Source organism: Trachypithecus francoisi, unplaced genomic scaffold (genome assembly GCF_009764315.1).
Source record: "Trachypithecus francoisi isolate TF-2019V2 unplaced genomic scaffold, Tfra_2.0 Contig01440, whole genome shotgun sequence".
In the NCBI taxonomy this organism is placed as follows: Eukaryota; Metazoa; Chordata; class Mammalia; order Primates; family Cercopithecidae; genus Trachypithecus; species Trachypithecus francoisi.
Genome location: NW_022681431.1, coordinates 20111661 through 20137121, shown reverse-complemented (window position 1 = coordinate 20137121; position 25461 = coordinate 20111661). Strand labels below are relative to the sequence as shown.

Genomic DNA, 25461 nt, shown 5'->3' with positions numbered 1-25461 from the left:
GCAGCTCATTTTTCCCCTGTTTTGGGGTCACAGCCCTTTGTTTCTGCTCAAGTGCACGCTTACTATCTTTACTTCTTTCCCCTGAGTTTTAACACATGGAAAAGTTCTGCATAGTCCCGATATGACAGGCTGCAAACGCAAGCTTTTTTACACCAGTAAACCACGTCTGTGTAGAAATCTGAAATTTCATTAGAAAATGAAATGAAGGGGAATGGATTTCAACAATGCCATCACTATTAATTAGCATTAGTTAAATAAAAAAGTTACATTGAAATTTGAAAATCTGGCAGACAACCGGCAGCTTTAATAAAGGTGATCTCCTCATATCATCCTCCTTCCAACAAGGGCAGACCTGGGCACTGCTCTCTTGAGATGCCCTCAGGAAAGGGCTTGATCAATGTCCCTCTGTCAACCCTGACAGTTTTCAAAATAGTAGAACACAGGAGAAGAACAACACATGGAAAAGCAGGGTAGAAAATGTTAGCATGCATTGTTTGCATATGTATCATACACGCATGCAGTAGGTGTACACGCATGTTACAGGTATATAGAGAAGAGAAAGAAATACATGAAAGTCCTAACAGTGGTTATCTCTGAGTGTGGTGTTACAGTGATTTAAATTTTCACTTTCTTACCTTTCTATAGTCTTCAAATTTGCTAAAGTAAATTTATGTCATTTTTTAAATTAAAATTATTTTTTGACAAAGGTGGGAGAGGGTAAATGAAACCTGCTATTTACAAGGACACAAACCTCAATTTAGTGTCTGTTGAACAAAGAAGAAAGAGAGAAGGAAAAAAATCAGGAGATACAAAATTGGCTACTCCGTCATTGCCGGGCAACATCCTCCAGCTTATACACTTGAACAAACTAAATCAGCAGGTGAAGAAATGAATATAAATGCTTTCTTTTTGTTGTTGTTGTTTTGCTTTGTTTTGTTTGTCTGTTTTTAAAGATGAGGACTTGCTCTCTTTCTTAAATTAGAGTACAATGGCATGATCTCAGTGTGCTACTGCCTCAAACTCCTGGGCTCAAGCTTCCCAAGTAGCTGGGACTACAGGCACACACCACTATGCTTGGCTAATTAAAAAAAAATTTAGAGACAGGGTCTTGCTATCTTGCCCAGGCTGGTCTTGAACTCCAGGGCTCAAGCAATCTTCCTGTCTTAACCTTCCAAAACACTGGGATTACAGGCATGAGTCACCACACCCAGACCCTAGAAGTGCTTTCAAATCAGGAGAAATTAAGCTCAGGCTCTCTTCATTACTCAGAAGTTACTAATTTTAACCTATTAAAATTATGATAAGCTAATATAAACTTTTGTATTTTTTTCCTTGAAAGTATTTTTTAAAAATAGCTGATAGTAATACTGAGCAAAAAGAACAAAACTGGAGGCATAACAGTAGCTGTCTTCAAAATACACTACACAGCTACAGTAACTAAAACAGCATAGTATTGGTGTTTAAACAGACACATACACCAATGAAACAGAATAGAGAACCTAGAAATAAATCCATGTATTTACAGCTGATTGATTTTTGACAAAGGCACTGAAAACATACATTGAGGAAAGAACAATCTCTTCAATAAATGGTGCTGAGAAAACTGGACATCCATAGGCAGAAGAATGAAGCTAGACCCCAAACTCTCACCACCTACAAAAATTAAATCAAAATGGATTGAAGACTTAAATCTAGGACCTGAAATTATGAAACTACAGAAGAAAACAGGGGAAACACTTCAGGATGTTGGTCTGGGCAAAGATCTCGTGGCTAAGACCTCAAAAGCACAGGCAACGAAACCAAAACTAGACAAATGGGACTATATTAAACTAAAACCTAACAGCACATCAAAGGAAACAATCAACATAGTGAAGAGACAATCTTCACTATGGAATGGGAGAAAATCTTTACAAACTATTCATCTGACAAAGGACTGCAGTTTGAGTTCCTTGTATATCCAGGAACAACATAACAGCAAAATGAAAACAAAAACAAAGAAACAAAAACAAAATATATAATGGCACTAAAAAGAGGGCAAAGGAATGAACAGATATTTCTCAAAAGAAGACATACAAATGGCTAGCAGGTATACGAAAACAAAAAAAAGTTCAACATCACGAATCATCTGGGAAATGCAAATTGAAACCACAGTGAGATGCCCTCTTCCCCTCAGTAAGGATGGATATTATAAAAAAGACAGAAAGTAATAAATGTCAGTGAGGATGTGCAAAAGGGAACTCTTACACACCGCTGGTAGTAACGTAAATTAATACAACCACTATAGAAAATAGTTTGGAGGTTTCTCAAAAAACTGAAAGTAGGACTATCATGCCATGTAGCAATCCCACCATGAGATATTTATCCAAAGGAAACGAATTCAATATATCAAAGAGATACCTGCACTCCCATGTTTACTGCGGCACTATTCACAACAGCGAAGATACGGAAGCAACCTATATGTCCTTCAGTGGATGAATGGTCAAAGAAAATGTGAGGCAGGATGCAGTGGCTCACACCTGTAATCCCAGCAATTTGGGAGGCCAAGGCAGGCAGATCACCTGAGGTCAGGAGTTCAAGACCAGCATGACCAACATGGAAAAGCCCTGTCTCTACTAAAAAATGCAAAAATTAGCTGGGTATGGTGGCACATGCCTGTAGTCCCAGCTTCTTGGGAGGCTGAAGCATGAAAATCCCTTGAACCTGGGAGGTGGAGGTTGCAGTTAGCTGAGATTGCACCACTGCACTCCAGCCTGGGCAACACAGCAAGACTCTGTCTCAAAAAAAAAAGTGAGATATAGATGTATACACAATATATATATTACACATATGTGTATATATACATACATTATGGATATACATTATATATACACATTATATGTATAGACGTTATATGTGCATATACATACAATGGATTACTATCCAGCCATAAAAAGAATGAAATCTGTTATTTGCATCAACATGAATGGAACTGGAGGTCATCATATTAAGTGAAATAAGCCAGGCACAGAAAGACAAAATATGGCATGTTCTCACTCGTATACGGGAGCTAAAAACGTTAATGTCATGGAGGTAGAGAGTAAAATGGTAGTTACTAGAGGATGAGAGGGTTGGAGATGGGGGTCAGATGAAGAGAAGTTGCTTAATGAGTAAAATCATACAGTTAGAAGGAACAAGCTCTAGTATTTGATAGCACAGTAGGGGGGCTACAGTTAACAAAACATTGTATATTTCAAAACATCTAGGAGAGATTTGGATTGCTCCCAACACAAAGAAGTGATAAATGTTCAAGGTGATGGATATCTAAAAGAATTTTTAAAAACCCCAAACTCATATGTCCATAAATGTATTCTGACATTCTAATCTAATTCGAAATAATCAGCCTGGTACAGTGGCTCACGCCTGTAATCCCAGCACTTTGGGAGGCTGAGGTGGGTGGATCACGAGGTCAGGAGATCGAGACAATCCTGGCTAATATGGTGAAACCCCATCTCTACTAAAAAATAAAAATAAATAAAAATAAAATAAAAATTAGCTGGGCATGTTGGAGGGTGCCTGTATTCCCAGCTACTTGGGAGGCTGAGGCAGGAGAATGGCATGAACCCAGGAGCGGGAGCTTGCACTGAGCCAAGATCATGCCACTGCACTCCAGCCTGGGCAACAGAGTGAGACTCTGTCTCAAAAACAAACCAAAAACCAAAAACCAAAACCAAAAACAAAACAAAACAAAACAAAACAAAAAACAAAGAAATAATCAGATACCCGTGCACAAAATTCTGAAAAATAAGAGTTTTGAGGAGCAACTAGCCTCATCAAATGTTAAAAATATACAGAGAGCTATAGTAACCAAATTAGTGTCGTACCCACCCTATGAATAGAAAGACAGAACAATGAAATCAAAAGGCAAGTTTTGTACAAGACCTACCTATAAAAAATAATGTTGTGTATGATAAAGGAGCCAAGGTATATCAATGGGGAAAATTATATACTCCATACATTTTGTTAGAATAATTAAGTAATCTTCTGCACCAAGGGTGAGCACACTATAACCTGAGGACCAAATCATCCCGCTGCCTGTGGTTCTACACCAGCTTTACTGGATCACAGTTATGCCCACTGGTTTGTGTGTTGTCTGTAGCTGAGTTTTCACTGAAAGGCCAAAGTTAAGTAGCTGTCGCAAGACTGTATCATCCACGAAGTCTAAAATATTTACTATTTAGCCATTTATGGAAAAAAGGTGTACTAATTTATGATTTAGTAGAATAAATTGTTGAAAAATCTACCTCATTGTTATACCAAAATAAATTCCAGATGGGTCAAATATCAAAATAAAAAGAGAACCCATAAAAGTACAGGAATGCGTTCTTTCAGAGGTTTTTTTCTACATAATATTGGAGTGGGAGAGGCCATATGTGAAAGGAGAAAGAAATCCAACTACGTAAATCTTAAATAAATAATGCAAGTCCAGAAAAAAGAAAAGCCAAATAAAGACAAAAGGCAAGTAGCACACAAAAGGAAATACAAACCACTTATCATAGCCAAAAGGGCTAGTTTTCCTAATTAAAAAAAAAAAAAAAAGAAATTCCTCTAATTAAGAAGAAATGACTATCAAATCGAACATGAACAAAGGGTACACAAAGGCAATTCAAAGTAAAGGAAATACAGGGCTGGGCATGTTCGCTCTCACCTGTAATTCCAGCACTTTATGAAGCTAAGGCAGGCAGACTGTTTGAGCTCAGTAGTTCAAGATCAGCCTGAGCCACACAGCTGGGAGTAGAGTCCCAGCTACTTGGGAAGCAGTTGTGGGCAGATTGCTTGAGCCCCAGAGGTCAAGGGAGTAGTGGGCCATGATCATGCCACTGCACTCTAGCCTGGGCAACAGGGTGAGACCTTGTCTCAAAAAAAAAAAAAAAATAGTAAAGGGAATACATTTGGCTCTTAAATACGTGAATAAAAGCTGAAAATTAGTTACATTAAAAGCAATACTAATCGACAGGACTACCAGATGTCATTTTTCAGTCATCAGAGAATTAAATATTAAAATTTTGATAATAATACAAGAACAGGCACTTTGATATATCAGTAGTTGGAGTAAAAATTGGCACAACTTTAAAGGGGCAATGTAGCTTTACCTATCAAAACTTAAAATGTGGACTTACACTTCACAATTCCAATTCTGAGAAGCTCTACTATAGATAAATAACCCATATAGGAAAAAAATCTCATAAGTACAAGGACATTTATTGCACTATTATTTGTAATAATTAAATATTGAAAACAACCTGGGTGGTTGTCAATATAATATCATAAATTACAGTGCATTAAAATATAAAAACACTATGCAGCTATCCAAAATCAGTCATGAAAGTTATCTATATATGTGTGATTTGGAACCATCTTCAAAATGTATTGTTAAGTAAAGAAAAAAAGGCCGGGCGCGGTGGCTCAAGCCTGTAATCCCAGCACTTTGGGAGGCCGAGACGGGCGGATCACGAGGTCAGGAGATCAAGACCATCCTGGCGAACACGGTGAAACCCCGTCTCTACTAAAAAATACAAAAACTAGCCGGGCGACATGGCGGGCGCCTGTAGTCCCAGCTACTCGGGAGGCTGAGGCAGGAGAATGGCGTAAACCCGGGAGGCGGAGCTTGCAGTGAGCTGAGATCCGGCCACTGCACTCCAGCCGGGGCGATAGAGCGAGACTCCGTCTCAAAAAAAAAAAAAAAAAAAAAAAAGAAAAAAAGCAGGATGCAGAAGTATAAATTTGGTGTCTTAGTATTAGAAAAGAGGTATTAATAAATATTTATTAATATATATTAATTAATAATTTATATATTATATTAATAAATATTAATAATATATATTAATATAATATATAAAGTATATAGAAAAGAGGTAATAATAAAAAAGTGTATTTTATCTTATATATGCATACACTGTCTCAGGGGATCAGGAGAGACAGGTAAAAACTAAAAGAAAACTAGCTAGGGTGCCCAAGGAAAAAGGGGAGAGGGAGACTTTTCATAGCATATTTCTTGTACCTTTTGTGCAAGTTGCATGAATTAACTGTTTTGTTTTGAGTTTGATTATCTATCAACTACCTATCAATGATCTATCTAGTCATCTGTAGACATCTATATGCACACATATATGTATATCTGTTTATTATATGATCATAATGACATTTTAAAACACCAGCAAAAAAAAAAAAAAAAAGACTAGTCAGAAGTATGCCAAAATGTTGATAGTGTGTTATTGGCTGGTGGGATTATAGGTACATTTTTTGTTCTCTTAAAAAATTGTGGCCGGGCGCAGTGGCTCAAGCCTGTAATCCCAGCACTTTGGGAGGCCGAGACGGGCGGATCACGAGGTCAGGAGATCGAGACCATCCTGGCTAACACGGTGAAACCCCGTCTCTACTAAAAATACAAAAACTAGCCGGGCGAGGTGGCGGGCGCCTGTAGTCCCAGCTACTCGGGAGGCTGAGGCAGGAGAATGGCGTGAACCCGGGAGGCGGAGCTTGCAGTGAGCTGAGATCTGGCCACTGCACTCCAGTCCGGGTGACAGAGCGAGACTCCGCCTCAAAAAAAAAAAAAAAAAAATTGTTTATAATAAAATTCACCCTTTTTAGTGTTCAGTTCTATAAGATTACACAAGTATATAGTTACATAACTTTCAAGGTCAAAATATAGAAAAGTTCCACAACCCCTCATAATTTCTTCATTCACCGTGTAAATAACTCCTTCTCCCAACTCCAGGCCCTGGCAATCATTTAGCTGTTTTCTGATCTAGGTTATTTTATATTTTTTGATACCTTTGCATCCTAAAGTTTTGGATTATTCTGAAGGGCCCATTTGTTGTTTATAATGTAGAAATAGTTTTTGCTTGTTTAAAAAAAAAAAAAACAGAGGTAACTTTTTAAAGGAGAGAGAGAAAGCTAGAGAGAGGTACAAAGAGAGACAAAGAAAGTGAGAGAAGAGAGGGAGACCTTTTTGATCATTTGCCCAAATGCTGTTTGTTAACCTTGTTCCAGAAAGGCCTATTTGGCTAGTTGGAAAGCCAACTTAACACCAAGGGTGAGTTATTTATCATAAAACCCATTCACCTATGAAAAGATTCTGAAACTAGTGACATTGTGCCCCCACTACAGAAATTATGCCAGTATTTTTATACCCATATACCAAGAAGCAAATCCCTTCAGGGTTGACAAAAATTCTTCAGGGATGAGTTATCAGAAGCCCTTGCATTTGTGCACTGACTGATGCATTTCAATGCACTTGAGTAGCCACTGCTTCAACAGATGCCCACAGCAACATAGTGAAGAGGATGAGGCATCTATTTTCCTCCCATTTGACAGATATAGAAAATGAGGCCCTGAAAGGCTAGTTATGGAGGTGAATAATCATCTCAGTTGTTCATCACCAGGGATCACTTTTCAGCTTGTAATGAGATTTTGCAAAGACAGTTTTACAGTATGGAAAAAGTTTGAAGATGCAGACTATGAGGCATATGTTTATGAGGCACCAAGAGGAACATGAATGACCAAGATTCACTCAGACTAATGGACTGAAACTTCAGCAGCATGTGTAGAGTTAATTGCACACCCCCTGTGCAGGTGGCCTTGCACAGGGCACTTGCAATCCTTGATTGGTCTAATGAGGGCCCCTCTGCTGTGTTCGGAGACCTGTCATTCCTTCCTTGTCTGGAAAGTGGGGCTTCAGGCTCCCAATGTTCTCATGAGTATCTGTCACATGTGAGGTGCTTTTGCTGTCTTGAGAGGAGTTAAATCTGTGCATCAAACTTTTCTGATTTTTCACTAGATCTTCCACAGCATCTGTACAACTTCTGCTTTATAAATTGCATCTTTTCAAGTATTTTGCAAAATCCTTTGCATTGCAATTTGAGAGTGTTTACTTGGCTCGAGATTGTGAAAAGTTCTACTCTTCCTGAGCAGAGAACCTTTGCTTGAGATTTATCTTAGAAGAAAAGGAAACTTACAAGATTGTGATTGTTTCAGTAGTCTCATCATGCATCCAGAATGTATTTCACAGGCATAGTGCAGCATCATAACCAAAAAAGAACATTAGGGCCAAAGTACTACAGATACCATTGTAATAAAATTGTGATTCCATAATGGCATTTTATGCCCAAAGCCTAAGAGAAATAAAGTAACAAATAACCATTTGGCAAATAGCCCTTTTCTTCACAACATCGCATATTCTGTGTGCATCTTAAATGTAGAAAATGTAAAAAGTATATCTCTGCAGTTAAGTAAGTAACATTAAACAAATATTTACTGGGTGGTATTTAGTATGTGCTAAATAGCAGTAAACAAGATAGACATGTTTTCTACTTCCACAAAGTTCATAAACCATCAGGGAGTCAGATATTAATCAATATTCAAATCAATTACTTCATAACAATTTTGATGAGGGCTGTAATGTACAAGGGAGTTGTGAGAACTGTATGCTACTGATGGTTTTGTAGGTCAAAATAAATTCATGCCAGCAACTTAATGTAATTCCATCTAAACTAGGCTGGAATGGGAGAAGCTAACCAAATCTGGAGGAGCATGTCACCAGGGTAGTTATCCCCACAAAAGTGACACTTGAGATGTTTTCTGGAGAGCTCATGGGAGTTAGCTTTGTGAAAGAAGGCAGGACCCTACTTGGGCACAGAAGCCAACCTGTGTGACATGAGGGATAGGGAAGGGCTCAGTGAAACAGAAGAGCTGGAAGCAGGCATGGAGAGCAAAGTAAGGGGAAGAGAAATTTGAGATGAAGCTCAAAAACGGTATTATTGAGGCCACATGGGTCTGGGTGGCCATGTTAAGATTTTGATTTTGGATTTGAACCTAAGCCTAGTGGCAAACCATACAGGAAGTTTGAGCAATGAAAGTAGATGGATGCAGCAGCCGTCTTTCCAAGGCTACTTAAGGAAACTGCCTCCTCTTGAATCACCAAGGGGAAATACGTATGCAAAACTGATCTCTGTGGTCAGAGCTGGATCAAAGAGAGGGACCACCAATTTTGGACAACACTCATCAAGAAGGGATGCAGAAATGTCATTTGGAATGTAATGAGGTGAGGAAAACATGTTTTCCTGGAACATGCGATCCATGGGATGAAGGCTTGAAACCCCTAAAACACACATTGCACAGTCCGTTAAGCAAGGACTTCCAGATGCCTGCACGGCTTCTGTTTGGTTCAGTGGGAAACGCAAGCTTAGGGTCAGGGGAGACTCTTGCCAGCTGTGGTCCTCCTTTTCTACCTGCTCCCTTCCTACACTTGGCCCTTCTGCTAAAGAAATGCCAAACATACATTCTAATATAATATAATACTCTGATATGGCGCCATGTTGTCTGTTTGTTCAGGGTGTGTCTCTACAATGAAGGTACAGGGTAGCTGTGCGTCATTGGCTCCTTGATAATGATAGAGAAGAGGAATTGAGAACAGATTTTACATTTGAAGAACCTCTTACTATATAATATGTGTTTCTATACCTTAGCTTGCCGGCCATCACAATAGGTACGTAGTAGTCTATCGTATGAATAAGGGGATTGAAGTTCGAACAGCCAAGTTCATTTCTCAAGATCATACACCAGTGGCAGAGGTGGGATCAAATCTGGATCTTATGAAATGAAGTGTGCTATTTTTGGTTCTTGTGTACATTGCAGATGTAGCCAGGGCCAGCTCTACCTCCTTATCACCAGTCAAAACCTTACGAGTTTAATGGCCTTAAGGCTTTGTTTTCTATCCCAACCATCTGTAATTGGAGGAAGGTTGAGCATATCATTAACTGCTGACTACCTGGTGATAGTTTAGGGAACTTGGGGCAACTGTTGCAGGAAGACCTGGGCCTTGCTGCAGGCAGACAATAGAAATTCAATACAGAGGAAAATGCTGGTTCAGGTTTGGTGAGGCATGAGTTAAACACAATTCAATGGCCCTTTTTATGAAGAAGAATACAAAATTATAAATACAAATTATGAGGTGCAAAACTGAGTATTTCTTTAAAACGACAAAATAAATTCCACCAATTATAAAATGTTTAAAGTTGTCAAAACCACAAACATCATAAAATTCAGAAAAAGAAGATGCTATTTTTATTAATTAACTATCTGCTATCATTATAATACTTTTCACCCTACTATTTTTTGGCTGAATTTTTAAAAATTGCTTCTATATCTGACAATGATTTTGTAAAATCTTCTTTTCTACAGAGATAATAGAAAGAGAATTGGTCTTTAGCACAGTTTATTAAATTTTTATTAATACTTAAACTTTCAGCTTCACAACTTATTTTGACAATGTCCTAAAAATGTTTAGAGGTATTGCCAAATTTCAGAAAACCTCTTTGATTTTTTCTTCCTATATTAGTTGTTATAGGCACACTCACTGTCTCTAGGACTATTACAGGTTTGGCCCCTGGAAACATGGGGATTCTGATCATTCAATTTCCTGAAATTGCCATTGAAAAAGAAAACACAATTTGGTGAATTTATAATTGCATACACGAATTTATCATGTTTATTCTTGAGAGAAGAAAATTTCCATTTGACTAGATATCCATAGAACTGAGTCTCCTGATTACCTTACCACATGTCAAATGCCTGGTAGAACTTTCCACAGGCTAGCTCCATACATTTCAAAACTTGTCCCATCAACACGCACATGCCATTGGTGCTTGTTGCACTAGGACAAACTCAGGTCACCACACAATCTCTGGCCCTTCATCTTTCTGGCATGATATCATGTGAGTCAGCACAGTGGGTTTCGGCATATTTCTGGAAGCCTTTTCAACCCCGGAATACCTTACAATAACTTTACTAGACATCTCACTATGCCTTAAATAAATGTATCTTCCACTCAACTTTCTCTCAGTTCAGATTCCAAAAATGTTCAGGGCCATTCCAAACCTACTTCCACAAGAGGAATATTTTGGACAGAAAATCAGAGTCAAAAAAAAAGACTGCTATCTTAGATAATTGTAGTTTAATTATCTTATCCTGCATATTTTACATAAACATGTAAGGATGTAAACATGTAACTATTGAACTATTGAATGTTCTATTGAACTATTGAATGTTCGTGTAAACATTGAACTCCTTTCAAGGCACTGGAAAAGGCCATACTAGTGAAGGCCTCTGGAATGCAGGTTTCATTAGCTTCATGGTAAATCTTTGGAACTCAAGGACTTCTCAAAGGAATATTTTGTTCTAGTCTTATCTATGACGGAGCAAGATTAGTCAACACATGGGGATATAAAAATTCTTGAAAATAAAAAAATACATATATACTACTAACTGATTGTCAAGAGGTGGACAAACTAAGATCAATCTGCATATGTGATTATTTTCTAAGCTTTAATCAGTTTAAAAGGGTGAATGAATCAAAGACAGCTGATTATGCTTTCCTTACCTAATTAAAAATCCTTTTCCATCTCTTACGTATTCTTCAAACAACTCTAAAAGGTAAGTAACATTACGCCATTTTACAAATAACGAAACTGAGAATGTTAGGGGCTTACGTAGACTTATCCTGTTTGTAAATATTATAGTAATCGTCCACCCACCATCTCTCTAGCAGGGCAAAGCTACAAGAAGGGCTGTTCACCCTCCCTGAAATCTTGCATCAATCATTTCTTCTTTTGGTTATCTACAAACAAAACAAAACAAAACAAAACAAACCCTACCTCACCCTTGCCCTCTGCCCATGATTTCTTAGAATTTGTGACTCTGAGTCTCTGAGTTATGCTGATATGCACCCCCCCTTTTTTTTTTTTTTTTTTTTTTAAGAAACAGAAGATGGGAAGCTCTCTTCTGCTTGATCTTTAATTGTTGGGTCTCAAGGTTCTGTCTTTGGCCCTCTCTTGTCTTTAAATACTCTTCCTGGGTAACCTTATTGTCTCCTAAGACTTTAGAAACCATGTCTATATTGGTATCTCTCAAACTTCTTTCTCTGCTCCAGACTTCTGCTCTGCAGCTAACTATTACTGTCTGGAAGATGATCTACAAGTCTCTGCAAAATGGAGAATCTATGAGATTTTTCAGCCTTGTCACATACTATGTTCTTCTTAATTCCTGTACTTCTGTTATGCTGATCTTCTTTTAGTATCTTGTAGATAGTTTCTAATTCAGAGCTTCAGGTGATATTCTTTAAATACTTTCCTATACCTTGCTCACTCATTTCTCCCTTAAGTCTCACTGTTAATGTCACTTCTTCAGGGACAGCATCTCTGACCTCTTCTTATCATGACAGAGAGGAGGACCACCCCCATGATTTTTTTTTCCATAAATGTCATTCTATTAGTTGATGTTATTTTTGTCTGCAATGGTCAGATATCCAACTATAGTGGCTTGTTCTCCCATGTAAAATAAGTCAGCAGGAGGCATTCTGGGACTGAGTTGGTGCTTCTAGAAAGTTACTAGCATCCCAATTCCCTACTACTCCCAAGGTCACCTCATATTCCAGGATTGCTGCTATAGCTCCAGCTTTTGCATCAGAATGCTAGGTAGGCAGGAAAGCTAAAAGGAGCTTTCTTCTGACTTAGTCATCTTCCTTTGAGGATCCTTCCTGGAAATGTCACCAAACATGTATACTTATATCTTATCGGACAGAACTTAGTCACACAGCCACATCTGCTGCAGAAGAGACTGGGAGATTTGGTCTTTTAATTGGGTACAATTAAAGGGTTCTCTTCCTAATGAATATTGGGAAAATGTTATGCTGGGGAAGTCAACTGGCAGTCTGCCACATCTTCCAAAGTACTTATCACACTGTCTTTTTAAAGTATCTCTTTAATTGTTTGAATCCCCAACTAGATTGAAAGCTCCAAAGATGGTGTCTTATACATTTTTCTATTCCCAACACCTGGCACAGAGGCTTCCAACTAATAGGTCCTTAATAACACTTTAGTGAATAGGTAAATTAATTGTCTTGAGAGAATTATTATTGCTATTAAGTGAATTAACGTATTTTACATAGGCTCTAGGAAAGAGAGGCTTTCTACTTTGAAGAAAGGAGGAGGAGAAGGAAGGGCACAAGTGGCCACACAATTACGTAATCATGTCAAATTAGATCTTGGTTTGTAAAAGCAGGACATGATGAAAAAAACTTTTGTTGGGTGAGCTCAATAAAAGGGAAATAAATCTTTAAACATACGTTAACTCATGTCTATTTATGGTGAAGACAAAAAACAAATGGAGGAAGATATATTATGTATATTCTTAGACACTTACTACTGTTCTAAAACTTTGGCCTTTTATTGTCTGCTAACGTTATCTTCTCCACTGCTGTCCTTCATGATTTTACATCCTTTCTTTGTGATAACAGTTGGGGACTATATCTTCTGAGGATTTTTTTATAAATCATTTAGTTTCTTTCTTACTTACTTCTTCTCTTCTCACAACTTGTAACTAATGCTCTGGAAACTATACCATTTCCATCCTGTGGCTTCATTAATGAGCAAGTTCAGAAGGTCCGGATGGGAGCTCAGTTACTCTAGTTAACACCATCAACCTCAGTCTCATGCTCTTTTCCCCCAGGCCAGCTTCACGAAACTGAAAGGCCATACCATGACTTTAAACCATAGTCATAGGATGCAGCATTGAAATATGCCTATGAGATCATTGCAGACTCTAAGAATACATTTACAAGTTGACTTAATCCATAGGATTTCAGCTGTTTTCACCAGCAGAACTTTCCCCTTGCAATTTAAAGACCTAATGTTCTCACAGTTTTCTCATCAACAATCTTTCCTTAGATGTTGAAAGAGTGTGCTCCTGTGAAGGTTTTAGTTTCTTCATTTTAGAACACATTCTGTACAATTATGAAATGAAGACAAATGAGATCAGTGGGTGAATCGTGAGTCAGAGACACAAAGGACATGCAGCCTGCCGGCACATTCACAAATATTTCCCAATTCCATGATGGTCAACCACCACTGAACACCATCACGATCTAGGAAAGAATTGTAAAGATTGACCTGAATCTAATATTTAGTTTTATCTTCCCATTTGCACATAGCAGATCAGCAGATACTTGGCACTAATCAAAAGAGGCCCAGGCCCTTACAGAGTAGGCTCTATGGTAAAGCCAAGATGTCAAGAGAACATTTAGGACATCAACGGGGCGGGTTGGGGCGGGGGGTGGTCCCAACAAGGAAACTGTGTGATTGGTTGCTTTAAGCCCTGTTGATGCCTTCTTTTCCTACATAATTATTTTCCATGAGCATATTTTCCCAGCTAAACTCTAAGTTCTTTAAAGCTTAGGATGATGTTTCATGATTTTATATAGCCTGATCGTAATGTTGACTACACAGTCGATGCCTAATTACCACTTGTATTTTGAACCAAGGATTGGAAAATGAGACTGGAAATGGAGCTTTAACATTTTTAACATTTCTCTTCATATGTTTGAATGTGATGTAAAATCTTCCCCTTTAATATCTTTTACCAATTAATTGAGCAAGCATTTAAGTACTCACCAACTCTCAGTGTTCTACTTGGGCAGTCTGGATTTACACAGGAGTAGGGTCCTCCTGGGGAGTCATGGTCCAATGACAAGACTGTGGTCTACTTTCAAAATCCCAATTTTTCCTGCTGATCACAGTCTCCTCAGTGTTATACACACATGCGAGCACACACACACACACACGTGTGCACAACACACCTTGTCTCCACCTTTACTAGGACGGACACATGTTCATGTCCCCTCTTTGATCTGGAAGACCATTAACACTGTGCTGAGTCATTGAACTGCTTTTCTACTCTCTAGATTATGTTTGTGATCATCCAGGTACCGTACTACAAGTCCATTGTAGGAACTCTGAAAATATGGAAAAACAAAAGATTAAAATAAAACAACTTATAAAGATACCACCAAGGTGAGGAAACAAATCTCTTTTTTACTCATTTGCTAAGAATTTTGTTACTCTGTTTTTTTTTTCTTTCCCTCCTTTCTCCATCCCTCTCTTTTTTCTCTATTTAAGGGGGGATGGGTGGGTAAAACACTTGTTTATGTGATTTGCCTTTTTAAAAATAGAAATATTCAGCTAAGTCCCTGTTTCACAAGAACTTTTTATATAGCAAGGATGTATTCTTTTATATTTGTGGCAAATATTATCCCCTTTGCTATTTGCCTTTTTATTTTATTGAGACGGAGTCTTGCTGTCACCCAGGCTGGAGTGCACTAATGCAGTCTCGGATCACTGCAACCTCTGCCTGCCAGGTTCAAGAGAGTCTCCCACCTCAGCCTCCCGAGTAGTTGGGACTACAGGTGCACACCACCACGCCCAGCTAATTTTTTGTATTTCAGTAGAGATGGGGTTTCATCATGCTGCCCAGACTGGTTTTGAACTCCTGAGCTCAGGCAGTCTGCCCACTTTGGCCGCCCAGAGTGCTAGGATTACACAAGTGAGCCACCACAACCGGACTGCTATTTGCCTTTTAATTTTGTACTTTGTTTTGATGTAAACTTTTTTTTTTTTTTTTTTTTTGAGGCGGAGTCTCGCTCTGTCGCCCCGGCTGGAGTGCAGTGGCCGGATCTCAGCTCACTGCAAGCTCCGCCTCCCGGGTTTACGCCATTCTCCTGCCTCAGCCTCCCGAGTAGCTGGGACTACAGGCGCCCGCCACCTCGCCCGGCTAGTTTTTGTATTTTAGTAGAGACGGGGTTTCACCGTGTTAGCCAGGAGGGTTTCGATCTCCTGACCTCATGATCCGCCCGTCTCGGCCTCCCAAAGTGCTGGGATTACAGGCTTGAGCCACCGCGCCCGGCCTGTTTTGATGTAAACTTAAAAAAAAATCAAATTAAATCAATCATTGTTTTACTATATAAATTTTGTTTTTGTATTTATGCTTGGAAAATCTTTTTCCATTCAAGAACAGATACATAATTGTGTATTTTTCTATAGTTTCTTTAATCTTTTAAATTGTTAATTTAGATTAAATTAGTCTGCAATTTATATTGTTGATGGTATGAAGTAGAAATTTAATTCTAGATGATTAGCCATTTTCTCTAATATCATTGTTTTCTCACTGACTTGCAAAGCTACCTTTAATATTTGGTGTTCTGGATTTTTGAATCTCTTCTATTAATCTCTTTTATGCTATTTCTTTCTTTCTTTTTTTTTTTAAAGCAGCTTAATTGAGATATAACTCAGTACACAAAAAAGTGCATTTATTTATTTATTTAATAGAGAAAGGGTCTTGCTATGTCTCAAACTCCTGGCCTTAATTCTCCCACCTCAGCCTCCCAAAGTGCTGGTATTACAGGCATGAGCCACCATGTCCGGCCTGCACATATTTACAGTATAGCATATGATGAGTTGTGACTTACATGATACCTGGTAAGCCATCAACACAATCCCAGTAATAAACACATCTGTCACCTCCAAAAGGTCCTCCTTGCCCCTTGGTAATCCTCTCATCCCCTCTCAGTAGAGAATAACAGAGCAATTTTTTATATAGATTAGTTTTCTTGTCTTAGAATTTTGTATCATGCAGTATGTACACTTTTTTTTTTTTTTTTTTTTTTTTGAGATAGAGTCTCACTCTGTCACCAAGGCTGGAGTGCAGTGGCACGATCTTGGCTCACTGCAACCTCTGCCTCCCAGGTTCGAGTGATTCTCCTGCCTCAGCCTCCCAAGTAGCTAGGATTACAGGCACTTGCCACCATGCCTGGCTAATTTTTGTATTTTTAGTGGAGACAGGGTTTCAGCATAATGGCCCTGGGGGTCTCGAACTCCTGACTTCAGGTGATCTGCCCACCTCAGCCTCCCAAAGTACTGAGATTACGGGCGTGAGCCACCACGCACAGCCAGTATGTTCTCTTTGTTGTCTAGCATCTATCACTTGGCATAATTATTTTGCATCATCCATGTTGTAGCATGTGTCAGTTGTTCATTCTTTTTTATTACTGAGTAGTATTCCACTGTCTACACTGTATATGCCGCAATTTGTTTATCTGCTCACCTGCTGATAGACATTTGGGTGGTTTCCAACTTTTGGCTGTTACAAATAAAGCTGTTATAAATATTTACATACAAGTCTTTGTATGGACACATGCTTTGATTTCTCTTGAGTAAATACCCAGGAGTGGACTGGCTGGCTTACACGGGACATGTACATTTAATTTGTTAAGAAGCTGCCAAAATGTTTTTCAAAGGGGTTGTGTCATTGTACATTTCTGCCAGTGGTGTATGAGAACTTCACTTCCTCTACATTCCTGCCACCAGTTGCTACAGTCAGTCATTTTAATTTCAGACATTCTGATAGGCATTTAGAAGAATCTCATTTTGGCTTTAATTTGCATTTCTCTAAACACTGTCATATTTTATGTGCTTTATGTCTGTCCATATATCTTTGACAAAGTGTGCTTATTCAAATCTTGCCCATTTTTCTTCGTATTTGAATTCATTACAACAATAATAAAATCATTAAAATATAATGTTTTATTAGCTACAAAATATTATAACTATAAAATTGTTTATAGCTTTATAATTGTAAATTTATAGTTTTATTATACATGTAATTATTATTTTAAGATTTTAAATTATAACCTTTATTCAGTGGTTTTCTTATTTATTATTATTTTATTTAAATTATAGGTATGAAATTAATATAATTGTATCATAATAATTAATAACAATTGTTATTTTGAAACTTGGATCTATTTCATTTTTCTCTTTAATGGCATAATATGCTATTTTAATTTTTATAGCTTTAAGTTGGTTTTTACAGATACCAGTGCAATTTCTTATTATTTATTATTTTCTGAGGAAGAAGGCCTAGGAAATTTTTGTCCATTTCAGAAATTTGTAAATTTTAAAAATTCATTCTCTTTTTAAAATCAGAATAATGTTTTTAACATTTGTGGAGGAAATGAGATCTTCACTCTCTCTCTCTCTCTCTACACATATATATATATGTACACACACACATATATAGTCTATATATATACACACATACATATATAGTCTACATGTATATGTGTATATATATATTTTTAAAAAATTGAGACAAGATCCCACTCTGTCACCCAAGATGGAGCACAGTTGCAAGATCATAGCTCACTGCAGTCTCAAACTCCTGTGTTCAAGCGATACTCCCTCCTCTTCTGGCATAGCTGGGACTACAGATGCATGCCACCATGCCCAGCTAATTTTTAAAGTTCTAGTAAAGATGAGATCTCCCTGTATTGCTCAGGCTGGTCTCAAACTCCTAGCCTCAAGCGATCCTCCTTCCTCAACTTCCCAAAGTGCTGGGATTACAGGTGTAAACCACCACCCCTGGCCATCTTTACAATATTAAGTATTCCTGTCTGTTAAAATGGTCCCTTTCTTCATTTGTTCAATATTTTGGACTTGTTTAATTTCCCGCAAATTGCTTGCCTAGTGAGAAAACTTTGGGTCTTTAAGGCTTTAGAACTTTGTACTAACGAGTCCATTGCCAACCAGATTTATACAATTATAGAGCTTGAAGCTGGAAGACATGGTAGATAATCCTGTCTAACATCCTTACTGGTCAAGAAGAAGACAAAGTGCAAAGAGCTGAAGCACTTCTTTAACATCTGAAGTTAATGGCAGTCCTAAGAGTGGTCTGTGACCATCACTTAATGTCCCTTCTATTTCATCAATGTATTGCTCCTTATTTCTTACTGTTCTCCAAAATGAGCCTCTACTTCAGTAAGGCCAGTGTTCCTGACACACACTGCATATACCAAGTTCACTGTAGTAAAAACACCACTTTCTCAGAAGTCATGGTAGAAGTGGAGGCGATGTACTTGTCCATTGCTAGGGCAGGATGCCAGGAAGCAGGAGGAAATTTAAGGAGGAGGTTTTCTGGTGCATATGAGTTACGGGTTTCTGGACCTGGGTGGACTAGGAGTGGGGATCCCTCAGATGGAGAGACGGGATGGATGCTGGAAGGCACACACTTAAGCTGGTCTTGCTGTGGAGTGGAACTGTAGGAACTAAAGAAGACTTGTTTATTATTTTATAAGAGCTTTTAAAGGAAACTGAGGAAGTAACAAAGGAGACAGTGCAGGATTTTCTAAATGACTAGACCTTACTCATTAGTGGAGTGGATCTTAACCTTTATGGATCAAAGTACCCTAAAAGATTTTGATTAAGAAAACATATCATCCTCTTTCCATAAAATGGCACACACCTTTTATACAATATCAGGGTTTACGAATCCTTTGAAACACATCTGTGCATTTCACAAGGCCTGACAGGGTTTCATGAACTCCTGCTAAGACTTTCTGGGGAAGCAGCAAGTACTCTGTCAACTCTAATAGCATTACAAAGTAAGGAAAACAGAAGAAAAGGAGTATGTGTATGTAGGTGTGAAAGTGAGAAGTGTGGGGAGACCAGCCCTGAGATGTTTTAATTAGCATGAAATATTTTATCTAAAAAGTGGAGTTACATGTCCCAGTACCAAAGCAAAAAATCTACTTGTAGATTCCTGCAAACAGAGCCCAGGAGACCTCAGTACACTCATAGTGGACATGAGATCAAAAAGGGTAGGTGGGAATGGAGACAGTAAGAAGTTAAACATTCTCTTTAAACACAAACAGCACTGATTAGATAAATATTGACCGAGCATCTGCTACGGACAAGGCACCATGCTGAGTGGGGGGTGGACACCGTGCTGATCTGGACAGATGTAGTGTTTACTGCCCTCAAAAAATCAAAAAATCAATACACAGAAAATTCAAGGAAGTCCTTGATTTTGGATATTTATTACATTCCTATATTATTTATAATTCCTAGTTATTTATTATATTCCTATATTATGTTATTTATAGGATATAAGAATATATAATATGCAATAGTTATAAATATTTCTTATTTTATAGATAAGGAAATACTGGCTCAAAAAGAATAAACACTCCTATATCTGGGATTAAAACTCAAATCTGATCAGACCTCTTAATGAGCACCTCCTCTTTTCCAGGCCTTGTGCTAGATGTTATTCTAATAAACTTTCAGTCTGTTAAAGAAATTCCACATCTTTATTAAATAAATATAAGCCAAGGTCCAGCTGACTTTCAAACCAGAAATGGGACTTAGTTAGTTGTAAACTAACAAAGAGAAGTCATCACTTCTTTGGATGAGAAGTGGAGAGCTCTTTTCCAAGTTTTCCCAACAGGAATTATGAACTTATAGAGAAAGCATTTGTGGCCACCTCATGATACCGGATAACACAACTCTTCAACACTTTGGAACTTTGAGAAGAGAGAAGGGGAATGTTCGGATCTAATGATTCAAAGTTCAAGCAAGAGGGATATTCTAGTGCTTTCTTACAATTTATTATTCTCTGTTTATAGCAGTGTTTACTTTCCATGTCCACTGCAACCACATGACAAGCTTGGGAAAGAAGATAGGAGGATGCTCAAGGACCACTTAGGGTACATTTTGCAATCTTTTACAAGTTGATCTCCCCGAGGAAAGAGAGAGATCCAGGAGAGCCACTGCCCACGCCTCCTAGTTCTCTGTGTTGGAATGTTTGATCCCATTTCCTCAAAACCTGAGAGGAAAAAGATTTGCTGATGCAAGTACACTTCTGTAGAAAAGGAGGTGACCTGCCCGTCACATCCATTTTGAAACCAAGTGTGCTTCTGGCCAGCCACAATCCTGCTGCTGCAAGGAGTTGGATCGTCACTGGAAGACAAAGAATCAGAAAGAAGATGGCTATGCAGAATGTCAGCATGGGCCCAGCAGCCCTGATGGATCTTGTGACCAGGAGCCTACCATGGAGTCAGTTAGGGAATCAGAAGAAAACACTAATTTTGGGAGTTGGACTCCAGGGCTTACTTGTGTATTCCTTTGCTACCTCCAATCGCTGCCTGTTTCACATACAAAAAGCAGTTTACTTGTATAACCAAGTCATCGTGTCATATGGGAAATCAAGGATTTCTCATTCTTCTCAGATCTTTGAATACCTTGTCCTACTCTTCACTTCCATCCCTCATTATCTAGAAATGCTCTGTGAAACTCTCAAATATTGGCAAAGAGACATAAGAAAATAATAAGTAAGTCTCCTTCACACTTCCCATGTGTATGGTACCTTGACTACTTACAGTATACCACTTCTCCTATTGGTTGTTCTCTTTTCAGTCTGTCCAAACAACATTTGGAATTCCTAGTTTTGGAATCTGGAAGATGGATTAAAAAAATTCAAACACAAGTGCCATGATTTTCCTTAAAGATAGAGGACTATGGGAAGATAAGAAATGTTCATATTCATGTAGTCTGCCAAGACATATCCCGTCCCTAGTGGTACAGCCCCATTTAAAGATGAAACATACGAGGAGACCATTGGAAGTCTGATTGGCAGCATATCTTTCACATATCTAGAAACATGCACTAAGGTGTCTCGATGTAGTCCTCAAAATAAAGATGAGCTCTGTGAGTCAATAGCTATTTTTCAACTGGCTTGCAGAAGGTAGTCCCACTCAAAAGTGTAATTCAAGGCACAGGAAGCCAATAGCTCTGATGTTTTCTTCATTTACTCAAAAAGTCATTTATCCAACAAAGAGTTATTGAACACCTACTGAGTGCACTCTGCTAAGATATAAAACTGCATAATGTTTGGACTTTGTCCTCAAAGTCTGACTAGACCTTTTTAAACTAAGAGTTTTCCCTTCTCAATACTTCCATATGAATCATCTTTAGAAAATTAAAGTAATGCACCTATGAACTGGATTTTTGTTTAAAATGTAGCTTTTCAAACAGTTGTTTTTATCTTGGAATGCAAATTGTCATAAAATACATGTTACAGATAATGCCCATGTCTTAGTCTAGATTAACACATAGCCTATTTCATCTACCATATGGCTAAAATCTATACCTATTCTATGTTATAACAGAAAACAATACTGATAGTGTAGTTTGAATGTCAAAACACTATACAATTGAGTAAGTAAGTGGCTATAAAGGATTTTTCTTTATTTTATCATAAATATTATTCATTGAGATTTTAGACAATTTATAAGGTATCAAAAATATAAAGAAAGAAAATAAATCATGCACAGTACAGGAAAATCTCTGCTAATATTTTGACTGCAAAATATGGTTTTAGCTTCTTCCTGCTACTCACATATTTGTAGAAACATCCAGACTCTTACACATGTTTATGACAAATTTTATTTTATGGTCACAAGAAGAGAGACAGAATGGAATCCACCAAAAAGTGGTGTGAAAAGAACTTTTCCTGAAATAACCAGGAAATAGATGGAAGTGAGATAAAACAAAAACAAAACTAAACTAAACTAAAAAACATAGAAGGGGCTTAAAGAGGATGTGTAAGTAGATATGAGAGAGGAATTGATTTTCTGAGCTAGGAATAGCTGTCCAGCAATAATTAGAAAAATGAAGGAGTGTGTGTGCAGGACCACTCCATAAACCCCTAAAGTAATTGGTAACAGATTGAATCCACAGGGTAATAATCCATTTACCATGTGGCATCTTGGACACTCAACAATTTGGTTAAAGAGTGATGAGAAGAAAGAGGAATATATGTAAACACAGTCCACAGCCTAGGGATATACCCAAATGCCAAGCATGTATCAGTGAGAGGGCCTGTGGCCTTTCTTTGAAAAGGCCTTCTTGTATTCATGAACATCGAGTTTCAAGTTTTTGTTCTCTTACAGAAAGTGACATTTTAAAAACAAGTTTGTAGTCACGACCATTTCAGATTCATTAATTTCACCCATCACCCTCATCACCCTCACAGCATGAAATCTTTCAGACACTATTTTGTCTAACCCTTCTCGATTTATTTAATGCAGAACGTTGAAACCATTTCTGGTCTATTAAAAGTCTGGAGACACATGGCTACAGACCTTCATGTTTTCAAAGTCCATGGAAAAGCAACAAGTACATTAAACTAGAGAGGATTTCAATCATGTGAACTGATCATACTTTCGTTACTATATGAGGTGTTAACCTAGAGAGTTTAGGAATCTGAGATGCCTGAATCAATTTGCTGTGTGAGGTGCAGGTGAGTTGACACTGACTTTCTGTTAATATGTATTGAGACTATTTGGCACCTGGGAAGCATATTGATGACCCTGCAGGGTTCCTGTCCTTAATGAATTTATCATCAAAGCAAGGATCTCCATAGAGCGTAAAGTCATGGTTATCATGGGAAGGAGAGGAGCAGGGGTAAATAAAAGTTGGTTAATAGGTACAAAAATAGAGTTAGATATAAGGAATAAGTTACAGTATTTGATATTATAGTGGGGAAATTATAGTTAACAACAACTTATTACATATTTCAAATTAGCTAGAAGAAAAGAATTATAATGTTGCCAACACAAAGAAAAGATAAATGCTTGGCTGGGTGCCGTGGCTCACGCCGGTAGTCCCAGCACTTTAGGAGACTGAGGTGGATAGATCACGAGGTCAGGAAATCGAGACCACCCTGACTAACACGGTTAAACCCCATCTCTACTAAAAATATAAAAAATTAGCTGGGTGTGGTGGCCGGTGCCTGTAGTCCCAGCTACTCAGGAGGCTGAGGCAGGAGAATGGTGTGAACCCGGGAGGCAGAGCTTTCACTGAGCCGAGATCACGCCACTGCACTCCAGCCTGGGCAACAAAGTAAGGCACTGTCTCAAAAAACAAAAAAAAAAAAAAAAAAAGAAAAAGAAAAAGGAAAGATAAATGCTTGAGGTGATGCATATCCCAGTCACCCTGATTTGACCATTACACATTGTATACATGTATCAAAATATCACATGTACCCCAAAGATATGTACAACTATGTTATATCAGTGAAAAATATTTTAAAAAATGGACTTCTAGGAAGAGAAATAAGCATATGTAAAATAACACTTAATTACAGGTTCCCTTATTTGGTGAGGAAAAATCCAACAGGGATTATGCTAATTAAATGAAGAACAGAGTGAGATAAATATAGATTTTTTTTTTTTCCCAGAAGATGCCTCTAATGTTTGCTTTGAGGAAGAAATGTCTTGATTTCCATTCTGGGGCTGTGGTGAGTGGACCATCTAGATGTAGCTGTTAATATGCATATATATGCATGCTTATGGTTATAGACAAAACATTTGTGGAGCCCCAAATAACAAATGTTAACAGTGATTTGTTTTGGTCAATAGATTTAGAGAAAGAATAAAGGGTAAAATGAGGTGGAGAGAGTTTTTCATGTGAATTTTATACATAATTTATATATCTATAATTTATATATAAATATTCATATAGCAGTTATATGAATATATTTTCATCTATATATAATTATCCATCTATATATCTATTCATCTACATATATAATTATTCATCTATACATTCACCTATAATTATATATAATTATAGCTATCTAATTATATACTTATAGGTATATAATTTATATATAATATATATTTATAATATTTGTGTGTATAATTTATAGGTCTATAAATTATATATACTGTATATATAATTTATATATAATATATAGGTATATAAATTATATATAGTGTACATATAATTTATAGACCTATAAATTATACATAGCATATATTATACATAATATATAGAATTGATATACAATTATATCTATATGTACATTTATTATTATTATTATTTTTGAGACAGGGTTTCACTCTTTCACCCAGACTGGAGTACAGTGGTGCCACCTCGGCTCACTGCAACCTTCGCCTCCCAGGCTGAAGTGATTCTCCTGCCTCAGCCTCTCAAGTAACTGGGATTACAGGCACGCACCACCATGCCCAGCTAATTTTTGTACTTTTAGTAGAGATGAGGTTGGCCGTCTCTGTGGGGTTTTTAGTAGAGATGGGGTTTGTCGCTATGTTGGCCAGGCTGGTCTCAAACTCCTGACCTCAAATAATCCACCTTCCTTGGTCTCTCAAAGTGCTAGGATTACAGGCATGAGCCACCATGCCTGGCCATATACTTTTGAGTTTACCATGTGAATGCATTACTTTTAATTTAATCCTACTTCAAATGTAAAACTACTCATGTATTGTGCCATAGTGATACTATGAGATATTGAGGTTTCTGTACTTGCTTGAGAAAGCACTGGGAGAAGGGGGTCTTTTTAAGGCTCTGACTCCACTGGCCTGTATAGGAACAGTTGAGGCACTCAAACTGTCTAATTGCTCTGCACAGTAGCAGTGGCAGTCTGGATTTTCCTCCTGCTCTTGGAACTTTGCAACCACTGAAACAGAGGATTTACAGGTTTACAACTCACAGATGAAGCCCTCAGTATCAACAAGATGAATATAGAGTCCTCTGTGGATCAGTCTACATAGTTAGCTTCCAGACCACCAGAGCCAAGTCTTTCTTCAACAGGCACTTCTGGCCAAGAGAAGGAATATAACCTGATTACTCCCTCAAATCACAAAGTGCTTGCACAATGGCAGAGCAAGGAAGACATTTACACCCAGAACTAAATGGACATTATCTGCCTTTGCTATCAATTTTCATTTCAGGATCATAG

The 25461-nt window shown here is 37.8% G+C and overlaps 1 protein-coding gene across 5 annotated transcripts in view; it reads right to left on the bottom strand.

The window, feature by feature from the left end:
• NRG1 (neuregulin 1) overlaps positions 1-25461 on the bottom strand; it is a 1143721-nt gene that overhangs the window by 408432 nt on the left and 709828 nt on the right. The gene's annotated exons all lie outside the window — the stretch shown is intronic.